This window comes from Microcebus murinus, chromosome 11 (assembly GCF_040939455.1).
Source record: "Microcebus murinus isolate Inina chromosome 11, M.murinus_Inina_mat1.0, whole genome shotgun sequence".
Taxonomy (NCBI): Eukaryota; Metazoa; Chordata; class Mammalia; order Primates; family Cheirogaleidae; genus Microcebus; species Microcebus murinus.
In genome coordinates this window covers 47,590,821-47,603,389 of record NC_134114.1, presented here as the reverse complement: position 1 = coordinate 47,603,389, position 12,569 = coordinate 47,590,821, and the positions used below count along the sequence as shown (strand labels likewise).

Sequence of the window (12,569 nt, the reverse complement as noted above, 5' to 3'; positions counted from 1 at the left end):
GATCAGCCTACAAGGTGTTGTTTTGTTTGCTTTTATTGCTACAGGACTATGCCAAACACATTCTTCTGTGACTTGCTTTTGTTACTTCCTTACTATCATGAAGTTCTCTAACTCTATTTTTTTCCCTAACATCTTTATACGTTGTACATAAATGATATGCTGGTTGGTTTTTGGTTGGTTGGTTTTAGTACCTCACTCTTAAAAAACTGAAAAATCAGGAAACTCAATGTGAAGGCTTTGAGTCTCCATCAAAAGACTGCTGAATGACTTACATTTATATAAGTTTAAATAAAACATTTAAGATGTGTATTATCTTTTCTTAATGATTCACATTTTGATCAACTTTTTTCATTAAGTAACAAGGTATTGACTCTAAAATAAACACAATTAAAGCTAGACACACAGTGCTGAGGGACAAAGTCTGTTAAACTACCAAGTAGTATTCAGACACACAAATCAATAAAGAAGAAGCCTTGTTCAGCATAATATCTGTTAGCCCTCCAAAGATAAAATAAAAATTTGACTTTCTTTATCCTAGGGCAATGTTCTGTATCAGGTGACTCCAGCTGTTTCAATGGCACTGTGCCAGGCCATACAGATCATGTCTGTCCGGTGGGATTAAGTGACAACAGAAACTGTTCCAATCAGGCTGCCAATAACTTTACTGAGATTTTAAACCTGTACCCCAGTAGTGATTTTAAATTAGAACAAAGTAAGAAACTGAACATATTGAGGCTTGGTCATTCTTGCTATGATCGTCGGTGTAGAACATTCTATTTCTATGGCTGCATATAAAATCCCATATATCAAAACTCTAGCACACACTGAGCCTTCTAGCGAAGCATGGTGTGTTATCTGCCAAAAAGATATTAAACAAACCAAATTCATCTGGTGTTTCCTGTAAATAATTCACTATTCTTGTCTAGCATCTTGTAAGTATCAACTAAATTTGTGAAAGAATGCTAAAAATGACTTACCCTATATTCTGTGGTTTCACTAAAGAAAGAACATATGGTTTTATTTGTATATTTTATGTCAGCAGTGTTTGAATATTATAATTCCATGTTAATACTGCCATACTTCAGAGATATTACAGATTTTGTTTCAGAACATCACAATAAAGCAAATATCACAACAAAGCAAGTTACATAAATTTTTTGGTTTCCTAGTGCATATAAAAGTTATGTTTACACTATAGTTTATTAAATGTGCAATAACATTATCTCTAAAATAACTATATACCTATCTTAAATACTTTATTGCTAAAAATTGCTAACAAATTCTAGAGCCTTCAGTGAGTCATAAACTTTTTGCTGGTGGAGGGTCTTACCTCGATATTGATAGCTGCTGACTGATCAGGGTGGTGGTTGCTGAAGGTTGGGGCGGCTGTGTCAATTTCTTAAAACAAGACAAAAATGAAGTTTGCCACATCAGTTGACTTCCCTTTACAAATGACTTTTCTGTAGCATGCGATGCTGTTGGATCGCATTTTACCCATAGCAGAACTTTCAAAATTGGAGTCAATACTCTCAAACCCTGCCACTGCCTTACCAACTAAGTTTATGTAATAGTCTAAATCCTTTGTGGTCATTTCAACAAGATGTTCATGGCATCTTCACTAGGAGTGGATTCTATCTCAAGAAACCACTTTCTTTGCTCATCCATAAGAAGCAATTACTCACCTCTTAGTTTTATCATAAGATTGTGCAATTCAGTCACATCTTCAAGCTCCAATTCTAATTCTATTCTCTTGCTATTTCTACCAAATCTGCAGTTACTTCTCCCATTGAAGTCTTGAATCCATCAAAGTCATCTATGAGGACTGGAATTAACTTCTTCCAAACTTCTGGAAATTTAGAAGAATAAATATCAAAAAACATTGATATGTTGAACTCTTCCCATGAATCATGCACTTTTTTTTTTTTTTTTTTGAGACAGAATCTCACTGTGTTGCCCAGACTAGACTGCCATGGCGTCAGCCTAGCTCACAGCAACCTCAAACTCCTGGGTTCAGGTGATCCTTCTGCCTCAGCCTCCTGAGTAGCTGGGATTACAGGCATGCACCACCATGCCCAGCTAATATATTTTCTATATATATTTTCTATATATTTTTAGTTGGCCAATTAATTTCTCTTTTTAGTAGAGACACGGTCTCACTCTTGCTCAGGCTGGTTTCGAACTGCTGACCTTGAGCAATCCACCTGCCTAGGCCTCCCAGAGTGCTAGGATTATAGGGATGAGCTACCACACCCGGCCCATGCATGTTCTTAATATCATCTAGAATGGTGAATCTTTTCCAGAAGGCTTCAAATTGACTTTACCCAGATCCATCAGAAGAATCACCATATATGGCAGCTATAGACTTACAAAACGTATTTAAATTATGTCGGTTATTATAGTAACATATGTACCTTAAAAATTCAAACAATACACAAGTATAGAAAGAATAAGGCAAAGGTTTCCCCTCCCATCATACTATTATTTTACTCCTCAGAAATAATTACTGATAATAGTTTGTTTGAGTACAACCTTCCAACCTTTTAAAATGCATAAAAATATATATCTACTTTTTAACATAAATGGAGTTATACTAGACATACTTTTTGGTCATCTACTTTTTTTAAACTCACTAATATATTGTGAACACCTTTGCATGTCAATACATGCTATGAAGGCTTTTGAACAGCCTCAAGCATTTCAAGGCTTAGATGCAATAAAATCTAGAAAATATGTGTTAACATAAACAATGTTGCAACAAATATCTTTGTATGAATATCTTCATACATTTGCCAATTATTTCTTTTTTTTTTTTTTTTTTGAGACAGAGTCTCACTTTGTTGTCCAGGCTAGAGTGAGTGCCGTGGCATTAGCCTAGCTCACAACAACCTCAAACTCCTGGGCTCAGGCAATCCTGCCTCAGCCTCCCAAGTGGCTGGGACTACAGGCATGCGCCACCATGCCCAGCTAATTTTTTCTATATATATTAGTTGGCCAATTAATTTCTTTCTATTTATAGTAGAGACAGGGTCCCGCTCTTGCTCAGGGTGGTTTCGAACTCCTGACCTCGAGCAATCCGCCTGCCTCGGCCTCCCAGAGAGCTAGGATTACAGGCGTGAGCCACCGTGCCCGGCCTGCCAATTATTTCTTTAGGCTAAATTCTTAAAAGTGGAATTGCTGGATGTATTAAAATTTGATATGTACTTTCAAATTGTTCTCTGGAAAATTTGTATCAATTTTCAATGAAGGTATTAACTGAGTAGCACCTAAGTGGACACATAGGTACTACAGTAATAGGGTATTGGGCGGGGGGTGGGGGTGGGGGGCGGGTATATACATACATAATGAGTGAGAAGTGCACCATCTGGGGGATGGTCATGCTGGAAACTCAGACTTGTGGGGGGAGGGGGGAATGGGCATTTATTGAAACCTTAAAATCTGTACCCCCATAATATGCCAAAATAAAAAAAAAAATTTCAGTGAAGGTATTCAAATGTTTTTTTCTCTGTACATTCGCCAGTATCAGATTTTTATCAACAAAGAAGCTTTTTTAGCAAGAATGTGGTATAATCATAGCTGTGGTACTTCAGGTAGTTGACCTATTCCAGATCATTGTTTTTAATGCATGATTCATTGTCTATTTAAAATCTTAAAGCCAACAACTACGTAATAAGACACTAAGGAAATAAAGATTTCTAATGTATTAGGAAGGGCAACTAAACATAGAATAAATCTCACTTGGGAGAAAACTAATTTTATTGCTTTAAGTCAGTGGTTCTCAAAGCTTGGTGTGTGCACATTGAAATGGTCTTGGGAGCTTTACTAACTATCAATACTGGGTTTCACCCCCAAAATTCTCATTTAATTGTTCTGTGGTGTGGCCTGAACCTTGAGATTTTTTAATTCCTCTTAGATGATTCTAATGTGAGCCACAATTGAGAATTCCTGCTTTAGATGTTTATTTCATTTTATTAATTTATTTTATTTTATTTTTGAGAAGGAAAGAGGAGTTTTTTAAATGAGGAGGTTGGCAGACTCCTGTCTCAAAGTACCAACATCCTGCTTCTGAGCAGAAGTACAGAGTTTTTAAAGGTTCCGACTCATCCCATCTTCAGCTAAGAAAATCTCATGACCTCTGCCAGGAAAGTTCCCTTGAGCCATCTCCTGTGGGCAAAGAACAAAGGACACTCCCCTGCTCTTCCCAACCATTGGCCTGAGGCAGGGATGTAGGTTTTAGTTCTCAAAAAAGGGTAGGGTGGTTTTGAAGAGACAGAAAACAGTTTTACCCTTTTTCAGCCATTTTCTGTTACATATTCCCCACTGTCAATTTTACCCTCTATATCTATGGGAAGAGGGGCAAGGTAGTCATCAAGCTACTTCCTGCTGAATTGGGGTAATGTTTTAGATGGAAGGTACAGATTATCAGGTGAAAAGGGGCATAAGCAATAACTATAACCATAAGGATCGACAAGGTGAAATGTACTGTTGCAATGTCTGATACAGGGCTGGCTTAAAAAAGAAACATGAGATCCCTGAGCACAGAGCTATTAGTTATACCCTGTTGGTGATCTGAGAGACTGGCTTTTGCAAATTCAGAAATAACATAGAAATACTTGTACCAAATGAGGTTTAGGACAACACACCCAGCAGTAAGACAGATTAACAGACTAGGAGATAGTCCGGGGAAATCCTTACTAAGGAGCTGTCCCTCTACCATAAAGACAGAACAAATCACCAAACAAAGATTAGCGAAAATATCAACACTTTCATTTTTTTTCTTTCTCTCAGACAGATACTTTAGATCACCTAAAGGCTGACCCCTCCACTGGGGGTTACACTCTTTACTTTGGTTATGATGGACCCAACGTTTCACTTCTGAACATTTTAATGAGGTGTGAGTTGTTAGAGGCACCTCATAGGGTCCCTTATACTTATCTGCTTCCAACTGGTTCAGGGACCCGAAAGAGGCAAACTTATGTATACTGGTTAGCACCTGACCCAAACACTTGACATAATGTTTTACTGTATTTTCTTTTACTCATGTTTATATTACCATACTTACCTCAAGGTGCTAGGAAGAGTCTCTCATAAACTATTTCTTAGGGGCTTAATTTAGGCCTGCTTTAAAGGGCTACCTTTATCTGGAGGACAGCAAGTGATAACACCCTATCTCACTTTAGATGGGTTTCTTGTATCAATTCCAGGATGTATATAATTTCTATTCTAGGTGTAGGGCTTTGCTTACTTATTGAGTTACCTCTGCTACAAAGAAGGGTCTATTATCCCTCTTGTGAAATGTCCAGGGCTCTGTGGAGTGTGGTCTTGAGTCCTGTTGACAATGGGGTGCCTGCTGATGTCCTTGCTGTAGGAGGAGGAGCTGCTGAGCCATCTCTGCAGCTGTCTGCCCACGGTGTCCATCACCAGGGTACCATTTTCTACCTGCTCAGCCTCTTTCCCTGGACTGAATGATGTGCAGGCCAGAACTGAAGTTGCTGAGGCCAGAACTTCAAAGCACAGTGGGAGTTTCTTGTATTCTTCACCAGGACCTGGTATTCATCCAGCAGGAGAGGTGAGCTTCTGCCACTTCTGAAACAACCCTTCATGCTTCTGCTGTTCAACCAGGTCCACCTCCTGGGCCCGCTGTGATGAGTTTCTCGGCCACTGTTTGTCTACAGATGCCTCACTGCCACCTGGGCCCTACCTGCTGCCCCCTGCCTGGCTCAAAGAGTACCAGTCATGATTGGTGCCGGGGATCAGGGTGGCAGTTAGGGGAAAGGGCCCCCACCAGACTGCTTTTGTCCACGATGCTAATGCCAATCGAAACCCAACTGTCAATTTTGTCCAGGGCTCCTATGGGGATATTTGGAGGCAGGGGAGCTATGGGCCCCTCCTTCACTCTCTGAGTCCTGGACTTTAAAAAACACTATTTGCTTCCCTAGAGGCTTCCTGCCATCTGGAGATCTTTACAATTTGGGGCAATATGCCTTTCAAGGTTCTTCTTCTTTACAAAAAGTGAGCTTGGGGCAGCTTTTTCACCCATTCCTTTTGACTGTCTCAGAGGATTCTTTAGCTGCTCTTGCACATTCAAGCCTCCCTGTCTGATATTGCTGCAAATTGCCCGCCCCAGCTACAGGTTACTTCTGGCTCAAATTGAGTCCGCTGCCGGGAGAGACAATTCCAAACCCCGAGTCCTAATTTACTGGGCGTGGGCCTGGAGTTAGTTCCGGCGGTGCCGCCCCTGGCCCCTCTCATGGTGCTAAGATGGCGGCAGCAGGCGCTCCTTCCCCCTTGCTGTGCGCTGGGTGCATCCCCGGCTACGGCCCCATCCGGTGCCTCCCCTGGGCTGGCTCCGGGAGTTCCGGACAGGGAAAGAGGATCTCATTTATCAACAATCATAACAAACACAGATCATTTTGGATATCATAAACAATGAGTTTATCTCAAGCAGAAAACTTGAGACTCAACATTTTAACTCTATGGTGGCAGGTTGACCATTTGAGCTCTGAATTTTAAAAGAACCAACAGCTCAGAATAAACCACGCACCATCAATCACCACTTTTCCTCACATTCCATACAAGCGGTATCACAATAATCTTTAGACAAAGGTACAAAAACTCACCAGAAGAAACTCACAAACAATGAAACACAAGCAATGCAGGGAATTCCCAATATGAACAATCCAAAATGTTTGACGCCCGGACCCGGAGCTCCAGCACAGGATGCTCCGCGTCCCCGCCGCCCACCGCGGCAGGATGGCGCTTCTGGCGCTGCGCTTGGCGCTGCTGCTCCTGGCCGAGCTCTTTGCAGCCTCTTTGGACTCTGAATTTGGTAAGCATGCAGCATATAGAACACCAAACTGTGGTCTGTATAAATTACCAGGATCTCCCAGGGACTTTAGCCCTGTATGTGGCAGCGATATGTCCACTTATCCCAATGAATGTACTACTCTGTGCATGAAAATCAGGGAAGATGGTCATGATATTAAAATCATCCGGGATGAACCATGCTGATGGAGCAGTTTACAGGAAAGAAGATGGAGAGACCACCTTCCCAGGCACACTGGATAAATTTCACTTCCCGTTTTTCTCTTTTCCTCTGTTTCCTTGCCTAAGATTTATTCCCCCACATTTTCTGGGAGGAGATGTGGAAGACAGTCATGTGTAGTGATGGTTTCCTGGCTTTTGCCCCTTGAGTCAAGCGTATCACCTAGACTGGTGTGTTGCTTTATTTAGTTGGAAATAAAATCAGAATTAAATTTAAAAAATAAAAAAATCCAAAATGCCAAGGCCTATCCATCAAATGGGAATTTTCATTTAATGGCCGTTTCTCCTCACACTCCAGCCCATACCTTGGTTTACAATAACACGATCATCTTTGCACATGGGTTTGTAGCTATAAGTTAACCATACAGCCAAAGTTTTTCCCAAAGGACTTTGAGATGGAGCTTCCTTATGTTACAATAAAACTCACAAATAACAAACAGACAATACAGAGAATCCTCAACACAAAAATGTCAGGGCCTATCAAACAAACCGGAATCCAAAGGGGACAAATGCCACCCCAATGGCACCTCAAATGCCCTGTCATTGGGCTGGAAGGTTCACAAATGGAAATTTAAAGGGGATAAACACTATCCCAACTAGAAGGTTCAAAACCCTCTCCAAATGGGTGGCCTAATTCTCCCATTCCCTGGGAACTGCAAATGAACTCTGAATTTAAACCAGTTTTCCTAGTTCCACTCAACCTTGTGACTTCCACCCCCAAAAGGCACCTCAAAACAAACAGGAAGGTCTGAAACTCTGCCCTGAAGGGTGGAATCAGGGTCTTGGGGTGCACTCTAAGGAACTTACTCAACACACAAATGGCCCAGGCTGTCTGGACGTTTCCAAATCCATTTCCTTCTCCTCAACTCAGTTCATGTTGTGGGGAGCCGTGTCTACTTTTGGTCAACACAGATGGGAGTTCCCCAGAGCTAAAACAGGCTCCTGCAGCTGCTGCGGCCATCTCCTGCTCTCTCACCTCGAAAAGAAGTTGCTCCTACTGTGAAGACCTACAGCTTTGACCCAGGGATGCTCCCTGCCTCTTCCAGCAGTTGTGGGGTGCCATTCCACCAGGGTGCCAGTGAGCGCCATGCAGGGATGCAAATTCTGTTATTAAAAGTTTGGCACTGTCCCTGATGCCACAAGGACAAGTGGTTTGAGGAGAAGGAAAGAGGAGTTTGTTAATTTGACGGCAGAGGAGGAGGTTGGCAGACTCTTGTCTTAGAGTACCAATGTCCTCTAGATGTTAATTTTAAAAGCTCATCTACTCCGTGTTCACCCATCTCTTAAAAATGCCTGCTATAGCTTCCTTTTCCTAAGGTCTTAAGAGAATGAGGATTGAAAGTATGTATGGATTCCATGTTTGGGGGAAATCTCACTAGATTCAAACCAGGTACTATATAGTAACAGGCTGAAGAAATATAGATTTGTTTTCTTGGCAAAGGCCCTGGGTTGTTTTCCAGGGTTTAATTTCATTTCTACACCGCAAGCTACAAAGACTAAGAAACATAAGTGTTCTTGGGCTTGAGTCAGACATTACATTAGGCCTCTGGTGAATTAAATAAAGCCCTGGTAGATCTGCACAAAACAAACAGTATAAACAAACATTGTGCTTACAACACTTCCTGAAAAATGAAATGTATAGGTTGAAACAGCTCTGAGCTGGCTGACATAGAGAAGGCAAGATTTTCACAAGGCAACATTAGTAGAATAATGAATTACCTAGTTCCATGGAGAACTGTTCTTCAGGCATTTCAACTGCATGAGATCTAATTTCTCCCATCTTGTTACTGTATAATCCTCAAACATATTCATTGTGATTAATGATATCAGAAGGAAAACTCCATCATGTTTTGAGGGATGAATGTACCCTCACTCTGCTGATTGGGAGAATGAGTCACTTACTTCCCACAGACTTAGGATATCCTGATGCTCCACGTCAACCTACCATAGCTAAGCAGCAGCAGATACTTTAAAGTGATCTTCTGACCTTCAGAGATGAAAACTGCACTCTAGCCATTGATATTCTGAGTTTCACATTTGCCTGTGTTGGTGACCAAGGCTTGTAGGGCTGCCACTTTCTAGGTCTGACGAGAAGCAGGTTGCCAATCACCGGCAGCAGAGCATCAGGCCTGGCATTCATTTTCTGATGCTCCATTGGAAACAGAATGGCTCTACCCAGTTGTGTGCTGGTGGTAAATAGGCTCTCAGAGCAGGTTGGGGGGCATATATGGAGGGAGAGAAGCAGGGGATGGAGGGCCTGATTTGTAGCACTTTCCATTTTCTGTGTTATGACTATTCCCATCGTGTCTGATTTCCAGCTACCAAGTTTTAACCATCAGCTCACAAAATTCTTAAAAATTTAATAATCAACTCTGTCCAGCATCCATCACAATACTGGCTCCATCACAATACTGGCTCTACCTCATTAAGAATGTTTTCTGGTGGGTAATTATAATTGACAGCCAAAATAGTGTAATAATTAGAGTTAGGTCATTTTGTTGCTCAAAGTTAAGACTAAGTAAGCAGCAAATCCCAGCTTATACTTAGACTGCAAGTTTCTCAACATTCACTTTCAAAGACTCTAAGGGTCTAATAATGCAAAAGCTCAACTATTAATTCTTCAAAGAGGTTCATTTATAAGGATATATAGTTTTTTTTTTTTTTTTTTTTTTTTGAGACAGAGTCTCGCTTTTGTTGCCCAGGCTAGAGTGAGTGCCGTGGCGTCAGCCTAGCTCACAGCAACCTCAAACTCCTGGGCTCGAGCGATCCTTCTGCCTCAGCCTCCCTGGTAGCTGGGACTACAGGCATGCACCACCATGCCCGGCTAATTTTTTATATATATATCAGTTGGCCAATTGATTTCTTTCTATTTATAGTAGAGACGGGGTCTCGCTCTTGCTCAGGCTGGTTTTGAACTCCTGACCTTGAGCAATCCACCCGCCTCGGCCTCCCAAGAGCTAGGATTACAGGCGTGAGCCACAGCGCCCGGCCAAGGATATATAGTTTAAATTAAGCAAAATAATTGTTTTGGACCAGGACCATGGAATAGACTGAAATTTAAAAGATATTTAGGCCAGGCGTGGTGGCTCACACCTGTAATCCTAGCTCTCTAGGAGGCCAAGGTGGGAGGATTACTCAAGGTCAGGAGTTTGAAACCAGCCTGAGCAAGAGAGAGAGAGACCACATCTCTACTAAAAATAGAAACAAGCCGGGCTCGGTGGCTCACGCCTATAATCCTAGCTCTCTGGGAGGCTGAGGCGGGCGGATTGCTCGAGGTCAGGAGTTCGAAACCAGCCTGAGCAAGAGCGAGATCCCGTCTCTATTATAAATACAAAGAAATTAATTGGCCAACTAATATAGATAGAAAAAATTAGCCGGGCATGGTGGCGCATGCCTGTAGTCCCAGCTACTTGGGGAGGCTGAGGCAGGAGGGATCGCTTGAGCCCAGGAGTTTGAGGTTGCTGTGAGCTAGGCTGACGCCATGGCACTCACTCTATCCTGAGCAACAAAGCTAGACTCTGTCTCAAAAAAATAAAAAAAAAAATAAAAATAGAAACAAACTGATTGGCTAAATAAAAATATATAGAAAAAATTAGCTGGGCATGGTGGCACATACCTGTAGGCCCAGCTACTCGGGAAGCTGAGGCAGGAGGATTGCTTGAGCCCAGGACTTTGAGGCTGCTGTGAGCTAGGCTGATGCCACAGCACTCTAGCCGGGGCAACAGAGTGAGACTGTCTCAAAAACAAAACAAAACAAAACAAAACAAAAACAACAAAATTTACTCTGTTAACTAAATCAACTTATTTAGAGTAATGGTTGCATACATTACCATACTCCTCTTTTCTCATAAAGTTCATATGCTCTTTTATGAGTAAGCAGCTGTTCCAGAGCCCATTTTATTTGTCCCCATATGAATTGTACTCTCTTTGAAAGAAAGAACTTTCTCTGTTTTCCCTGCAAAATCCTATGTCCACCAAGTGGATTTCTCCAAGAATAAAAACAGGCACTGGCTAGCCTGGATCCTATTTCTTTTTTTTTTTTTTTTGAAACAGTGCCTCACTCTGTTGCCTGGGCTAGAGTGCTGTGGCATCAGCCTAGCTCACAGCAGCCTCAGACTTCTGGGCTCAGGCAATCCTTCTGCCTCAGCCTCCTGAGTAGCTGGGACTACAGGCATGTGCCACCATGCCCAGTTAATTTTTTTCTATATATTTTTAGTTGTCCAATTAATATCTTTCTATTTTTTAGGAGAGACGAGGTCTCGGCCTCCCACAGTGCTGGTATTACAGGTGTGGGCCACCACATATGGCCTTTTTTTTTTTTTTAACTTCTGGTTTTTTTTTCTGTATTAAAAAATTTCAATAGATTTTGGGGGGTACAAGTGGTTTTTTGATACATGGATGAATTGCATAGTGTTGAAGTCAGGGCTTTTAGTGTACCTGTCACCTGAATAATGTACATTGTACCAACAGGTAATTTTTGATTCCTTACCCCCCCCATACCTCCACCATCTGAGTGAGTCTTCAAAGTCCATTATTCCACTCTGTATGACCACATATACCCATCGTTTATCTCCCGTTTATAAATGAGTACACACAGTATTTGTTTTTCTGTTCCTGAGACACTTCACTTAGGATAATGGCCTCCAGTTCCATCCAAGTTGTTGCAAAAAACATTATTTCATTCTTTCTTATAGCTGAGTAGTAGTATTCCATATGGTATGGAAGATGTGGAATGTATAGGTATATGCACTCATTGGTTAATGGGCACTTAGGTTGATTCCATTACCTTTGCAATTGTGAACTGTGCTGCAATAAACATATGAGTGTGTGTGTCTTTTTGATGTAATTACTTCTTTTTCTTTAGGTAGATACCCAGTAATGCGATTGCTGGATCAAATGGTAGGTTTACTTTTAGCTCTTTGAGGAATCTCCATACTGTTTCCCACAGAGGTTGTACTAACTTACATTCCGACCAACAGTGTTTAAGTGTTCCCTTTTCACCAAATCCTTGCCAGCATCTATTATTTTTTGACTTTTTAATAATGGCCATTCTGACAGGAGTAAGGTGGTATCTCATTGTGGTTTTAACTTGCATTTCCCTGATGGTTAGTGATGTTGAACATTTTTTCATGTTTGTTGGCCATTTGTATATCTTCTTTTGAAAAATATCTGTTTATGTCTTTTGTCTACTTTTAATGGGGTTATTTGTTTTTTTCCTGCTGATTTATTTGAGTTCCTTGTAGATTGTGGATATTAGTCCTTTGTTGGATGTATAGTTTATGAATATTTTCTCCCATTCTGTAGGTTGTCTATTTACTCTGCTGATTATTTCTTTTGCTATGCAGAAACATTTTAATTTAAGTCAGTCTCATTTATTTATTTTAGTTTTGGTTGTATTTGCTTTTGGGATCTTAGTCACAAATTCTTTGTCTAGGCTGGCTCCTACTTCAGAAAGGAGTCAGTCTACCTCTCCCTAGAAAATGATTATTTTCCAAACACATGTTTTTAGGAGGTACTGGTAGTCATTT

General features: G+C 41.1%; 1 pseudogene; it reads left to right on the top strand.

Annotated features, from left to right (window-relative positions):
• The first annotated feature begins 6,750 nt into the window (after nt 1-6,750).
• On the top strand, nt 6,751-7,008 carry LOC105882026 (serine protease inhibitor Kazal-type 2 pseudogene; annotated as a pseudogene).
• The last annotated feature ends 5,561 nt before the right edge of the window (nt 7,009-12,569 follow it).